Raw genomic sequence first — 7,342 nt, forward strand, 5'->3', positions numbered from 1 at the left:
TGTTTTGGCAAATAAAGAAGGTGGTTTGATGTACAGGCAGCAAGAAAAGAGGATATGTATGTCATACGAGTTCAGTTATTGGAATGTTAAATGAATCTAAAGTATCACCATTTGTATATATCTTTATATTCTCACACCATGGCCTACATTTCATAATCACCGCTCTATAGCAAAGAAACAAAATCTAATATAAAAACAAAGAATATATTTTAAGGAACAATTTTAAGGATACATTTTAAGGAACAAACTCCTATTTATTGGTTGCGCTAGGCCACTGTCAGATGTCTAGTGTACACGAACAGTACTGGTGTTAAAACTCACTCATCAACCATCCACCTGCAGCTTGTTGACAACAGGAAACAAAAGACCACAGCTTGCCAGTACATTTTATAGATCCTCCTTCCCACATTCCCCCTATTTGTGAAAGTGGGAAGCAGCGGGGGATTGGTGGGGGGGGGGGGGGGTAGGGGTATGAATATGTGAAAATGGTGATTAATTAGATTGACTCCAATGAGTTGGCCAATATGTATTGACTGAGCAACGGCAGCAATAGTAAGAGGCTCCTATCTGAGATAGTCAATCAGGTGCAATTAATCTCTGGTTGGGTGACGGTAGCAGTTGGCGGCTCAGTGGCTCTCTGCTGCTGGCATCATTACACACTCGGGCGCCCACTGCCTTTTTATAAAGGTGTGTGTGTGTGTGTGTGTGTGTGTGTGTGTGCTGCTGGTCTGCTCTATTTGTGCATCGGACCATGCGGTGTATGAGCAAGGCTGGGGACATTACCCCTCGCTGGGTGTCATGACACCGTGCCCTTGTCGCGGCAGCCTGCAGGGATGCAATCTGTGTACAACCATTATCGATGCTCCGTTTTCGGAAAGGTAATTCGAAGCCGGGTCAGTAATTCAACATCATTGGGACAATTATGTTGGATTCATTTTTTTATACTTTACTCTAGAAGTTATGATAACACGGCTGATCCAGATACTTTTGAAATGATGAAATACACAAATGGCAGCATCTTTGAGAATGCAACAAAAAGGGTTTGATGCGGTGAAGTCAAGGGGAAATATTATAATTTCAGCTCTAAAAGCTATTGTTGTTTTTCTTTGAATGGCATATTTTCATAATCTGAACAATTGCCTTTTGAGGTAGCATGTATTAACCATAAACTGTTTGTTCATGTTTATACAAATGTTATACATTCAGAAACTCAGGAAATGCAGAAAAGAAGGTCACCATGGTACATTTACAGTTATTAGATTCTTACATGGGCGAGAAGAAAAGGCTTTCACTTTTGTAAAGTCATGCAAATTAATGTATTCATCCATAAAATCAGATCAGGGATTATGAGAGACCCTGAGTCAAACACGTTTCATGATACATTAACCATGAACACATTTAATGCAAATTACATAAATTTGCTGTCGACAGTACTTTCTGATCGGAAACATCGCAGATGTTTAAGATCTTAATTGAAATACTTCAATGGGGGTGATTATTTATTTTATAATACTTTATATTGACAAAACATGAAGCCTCAGAGAAATGTAATGAAATGAACCATATTGAAATGTTCTAATTTGACTGGACACCACAAGGCCTCAGGGTGTTAAATGCCATGGGGGACATGGATGGAAGAAGGACATAGTCCCTTGGGTGCTCCAAGATCCAATGTAGGGGGGTCCTTTGTCGTAGAGAAGTTGTGGTTGAGGGGAGGCAATGAATCTGTGATTGGAGTTTTGGAGCAAAGGCGAAAGGCCCTAGGACATAGGAGAGGTGGGAAAAAGGGTATACCAGAGTGGTTAAAGTTCAGTAGAGAAATTGGAAAAAGGTCACGTCAAGTCATTTTTTGCTGGTAGAAAGCTGTTGGGTCAATGGAGGGCTCCATCTTTGTGGAGCAGATGAAGAAAGGAACAATTGCTTGCCTTTTTGTAACAGAGAGATTTGTAGTACACGTTGTTAAAATAGGACAATAGTGCTTGTGTACCATGTGCTATTTGCAGCCACATTTATAAATTACAAATTGTGATGCATGAACCTTTTCTCAAGAACCCAATCCAATTCCAGTAATACATTTGTTGGAGCTAATTTATGAATGATGTTTTTCGCCTTGATATACTAACTGAATTGGTTATATTTAGTTGGAGGTTATCACACCCACTATGCTGAGTTATGATCTAGGCATGCACGCAACAGTTCAAAGCATTTCACATCTTCTGCACCCCAAAATGTTTCCAAAAAAAGCGAAAAAAAGGGCATCTCACTCCTGAAAAGTGGATTTTGTGAGCAGACAACATCCCTAGTAATTTCCCCTGGTACAACAGCTGAGCACACTCTTCTGTGTGCAATGACAAACGGAAAGGGTTAGCCTGTCCCTGCAGAATTCCTCAGAAACATCACTCAGATAGACCTAATTTTGCCCAAGGCTCTCTTCACCTGCTTCTAACCAAAGCAATAAATTAGCAAATATCTTCAAGTATACCTGCTTCCTGGACCGTGCACAAACTGTGCAGACACAAGGGCATGCTGTTCTTTCTCATGAGCCTTGGGAAATTAAGGACTTCCACAAATTGAAAGTTCACAAGGTCTTATGCACATCTTGGGAAAATTGTATTGTTTAACGATTTTTTGGTTTCCTATACTTTCTATTCATTAATATTGATGTTGCTTCATTGCGTTTGCAACACCCAGGAAATTAACAATAATAAAAGCTTCAACAATCAACTCAAAATAATTGAGGAATTATATTTCCCTGAATGCAAAATATGAATTTTAGTCTGAAGTGACTTACTTTGGAATAAATGCAGTACTGTAAAACATTTTAATTTAAAACATTTGCTACAAAATTCTGGTCAAGAATGATGGCGCCTATAAAAAAGCCAACAATAATTGAACCTATTTTCCAGTATTTTATTGTGTGCCGGCAGCACCACGTCCACATGGAATACCTTTGTATAAATCTTCCAAGAAAGAAGGGAACAATGTGTGGTCTTACTTATAGTGGAGGGTATATACTTGGAGAGAGAGAGAGAGAGAAAGAGCGAGAGAGAGAGAGATGCTCTTGGAAAAGGGATCTAATTTCCAGTAGGTCACCTGGGATTAATTAGCTTTTTTGAAACCAACCAAGCAGATGTCAGGGTAATCTCAGTATGTGGACCACAGAGGTCGGGCCGACACCGTATCTCAGAGCCCATCCACCAGCACCACGGGTGATGCTACACCATGTCAACTTTTAACCACAACTACTGTCGTGCCAAATCCTGACCCTGTTATCACTCCCCTCTGACCTACTCGCCTCATTAACAGAAATGTATATACATAGATGACCATTTTACAAGTGATTTAAAAAAGCCACTTTTCTGATTAGTAATGGCTTAATTAATAATGTCATCAAATATAGCCCATTATGAGTTGGAATATATATATATATATATATTTTTTAAGCAATAGATCACGACAGGCTGTGGTATACGCTCATTATACCCACATAATGACCGTATATCACTGACTGAAGTGATCTATTGCTTTTATAAAACGGTTACGTGAATATGGCGAAATGAAAGTCATAGACACCCTCAATTTTGAAAAAGCTAGAAAGTTGGAAAAGCATTTTTTTTAACGAATACAAAAAAGTAGTCCCTGGCTGCCGGCAAAGTGTACGGCGGTTGCTATGCAACACACTGTAGCGTCCTTCAGAGAGAAGGCTAGGCTAAAGACGGTAGCTTGGTTCGCCGGCAATTTAGCCTTCTATCGAGTTCACTCGAACTCGATAGTAGGCTAAATTGCCGACCGTGTGCCTATTGCTTTACAACATTTCCACCCTCTCCAGCAATCAACATGTTTTTTAGGCTTCAGTGAACTACGCTATCGCTTTTATATATACATAAACAACAGTTAGAGTTAGGCGCGGAGTGATACTGAACTCTGTAAACTGAACGGGCGTCATAGCTGTGTGTATACGCTCAATATACAAGGTTGGGAACCAATCAGATCGCTTGATTTAGGCCCCCCGTTTTATAAATATATTTAAAGGGTGAAATGGTTTGTGTATTTGTGTTGAACCTAGTTTATCCCTAATACAGATGGATATATATATATATATATATATATATATATATATATATTGTGTTTTTACATATAGAGCGCAACCCGTGTGCGAGGGCCAACCCTGCAAAGACACCCAACCTTATTTGGGACCAAGCAGTCATACTATGTTGAAGCAGAACTTCTGGGGGGAGACTGAACAGAGTTGAGATGTTGTTCTGATGTTTTCTAATTTTTGAGACTACCCCAAACCAAGCTCCTTCTGTTTCTGCATCAGACCATGACACCACTTGCGTTGTGTGCTTATGTTATTATTTTAGTTTATTTTCTGTTTTTATTTCAGAGTGGTGTGCTGAAGTTTTTCTTTAATTTTTTTTTATATTTTGTATTTGCACACGGCATACTCAAATATTGATATTGAAATATATTGAAAATGTTTTATTAGCGCAAGGTTTGCTTGAATATTGGATTATTGAATATGTGCATGGTGTGCTTAAACATTTTACACATTTATTTTATTTGCACATAGCTCAGTTATCAGTAAGGACCAGAACTATGAGTCACGCAAGGTAGCAAGGTAGACCAACCAAGTTTAGTAGATACAATGCCCAGCTTAGATATTTACGGCCATCGTGCTTATTATTTGAGGGGTTACAAAAGGAGGGGTCCACATTCTTTAGTGAGGCTATTTTTGGAGATAAGGTAGGATATGATTATAATACCAACAACAACATTAAGATTGCAGTGTGTAAGATTGAGCACCTCCCAGTTAGAGGGCAGGTGACGCTCTGAATAAAAAAACCCTCAAAAACAGTGTATTGTCCAGTCTAACTGGCTGGATCGATGGCATGGGTGGAATGGGTTTTGTGAGATTCAATAGTATGTTTCTTGTAAACAAAGGAAGGTATGAGCTGGACAGCATTTTTTATTCAAGAATATATCTGTTATAGGATGTGATGTTATTGATAATATCACAATCAACAGATAAATTTACGACTTTTAAGCTAGTTCAAATGTTCCCCATTGCGACTTTTACCTTTTTTTATATAATATAAATATGAAAATGAGCGAATAATGTTCAAGCTGTATCAATTCAAGCATCAATTCGTGCTTCATATACTGTAGATAATATATACAGACAGAACACACAGTTATGTTTCACACTGGTGCTATCATCTTATTCGCTTGCACTCGAGTCTTTTGTCCTGCAAGTCGTTCCTTGCAATGCTGGGGTGGATCCATAAAATGACAGTATCCTTTCATATTGTGACTGCATGGGGGGTGGGATCTGAAAGAGCAGGACTTCTCTATACCCTGAAATTTCACCCATTTTTGCGAACAGCTCCCGGTGCCTTTGCCTCCCAGGTTTCCTGGTTGACCCTGCTGTTCCATAATGGCGGCCCGCTCCACAGTGGCACAGCGTTAATGACTCAGAAAAATGCAGGCAGGCGCAACTGCTCAACGGGTGGTGAGGCGGTATGCCTGCCATTAACGTTTGCTGTTTTAATAAGCAGTTCTGGAGGCTTAAAAAGCAAATCCAATCTACTTCAAGCTATTCATGTATATATTTATATATATATATATATATATATAGAGAGAGAGAGAGAGAGAGAGAGAGGATCAGTGTTTTATCTTTGATGAAAGGCATTCACTTTAACGTAATACCTTCTGACAACAATCTGTTCCAGACAGCTAGAATATGATCTCTACGTATGAAAAAAAAGAAAGAATACAAATACAAAGCACTGTGAATCAGACTTTTTTTAATTCCATTTTTGAAAGTCACCCAAGCACTGTGTGAACATGTGTACCAAGAGGGAAGCTTTGCAGGAGCTAAGCACCGCGACGGCTCATCGAAGTGACTCTAAAGCACCTATACTCCTGCCAAAGCAGCGTGTTTGGCCCAATCACAGTGACTCACAACAACATTTCATTTTCTTCCTGTTCACTCCTCGTGCACGTAATTAGCAAGGGCTGCAAATCAGAGATATTCTGACAAAAATGTACACAAAAGAGAAACATTGAAAAGGACAGAAGAAAAAAACAAAACGTGACATCCATAGCGAGATGCAACTTAAGTTGTGCTGCATGCATGTTAAACACACACACACACACACACACACTGCGGAGTATGTTCCCCGATGGAACTGCTTCTCACTCATGTTGTTGGCCACGTGCCCACTGTTAGTGTCAAGAGGGAAAGTGGCCGCACGATTACATTTTGCGTCATTTCCCTTTGACAAACGGTAATGGCTGTCATTTTGTGTTGCTGTGGCTTGCGGTGTGCCTTTCGCCATGTGAATGAGGTGCAGAGAGGGGACTTTGCATGACTATGACTCCACGTATTCCTGGTGTCAAAACAATTGTAATTCAAAGTCACATTACCATAAGCTGCTTATGCCACGGCACCGTCGGTTTCAGTCCCTTGGATGACATTGAATGGCGATGAATTATTCTGTAACAAGCTAGATCCGTACATAACTAGTTATTGTTTGCAGAGGAAATGTTAAATCACACACAAATTATAGATTTTAACCGAGGAGACACACAGGAGTAGTATTATTTGTTCTTGTTTGTCTTGCTGTCATCGCTGACTTCTCCGTAAAAGCGTTCTGTGTAGTTTAGCAGGAACATTATGACGGGTTCAATTCCCCCTATGACCTACTATCCAAAGATTTCTTTGCAATTAGTTTTATGTGATACTTTGGATAAAGACAAGCCTGGAAATCCAGACCCACATCTAGAAAGCTGTAGGGTCTGGCAACGTGTAATGAAAATGGCCCGCCTATATCAGATACACCAATGTGATTGGTTAATGTTCAGTTCCAGGGGAATCTGGGGTGAGTATATTGCTCGTTCCCAGAGTGACTTGCTAACCAAATCAAATTGTGCTCTCGCGAGAACTCTGGATTCCCAGGGTGGATAAAGGCACCAATTGGCATATATTATCCGGTCCCTTTGTGTCATTTTTAATAAAAATAAAAAGTCTAATAAAACTTTTAAATTGTATTCAAGGCGAGTGAAGTGAAAAACATGAACTACTTGGCATCAACTTTCCACATATAATTGGCTTTTATTTAATTATATGATTAAATAAAAGTGTTATCAAGTAAGTATGTTTATTAAGTACCAATAATGTTTAAGAATGCATATGGAATCACAATGAAGTGCCTAATTGGTGCTTAGACTTTTGCAGGAAAGTGTGTGTGTGTGTGTGTGTGTGTGTGTGTGTGTGTGTGTGTTTGTCTGGGGGTGTGGGGGGCTGCATGCATTTCTGAGTCTTACAGCTTTCTTGTGC

The sequence above is a fragment of the Micromesistius poutassou genome, assembly GCF_964030765.1.
Source record: "Micromesistius poutassou genome assembly, chromosome: 9".
In the NCBI taxonomy this organism is placed as follows: Eukaryota; Metazoa; Chordata; class Actinopteri; order Gadiformes; family Gadidae; genus Micromesistius; species Micromesistius poutassou.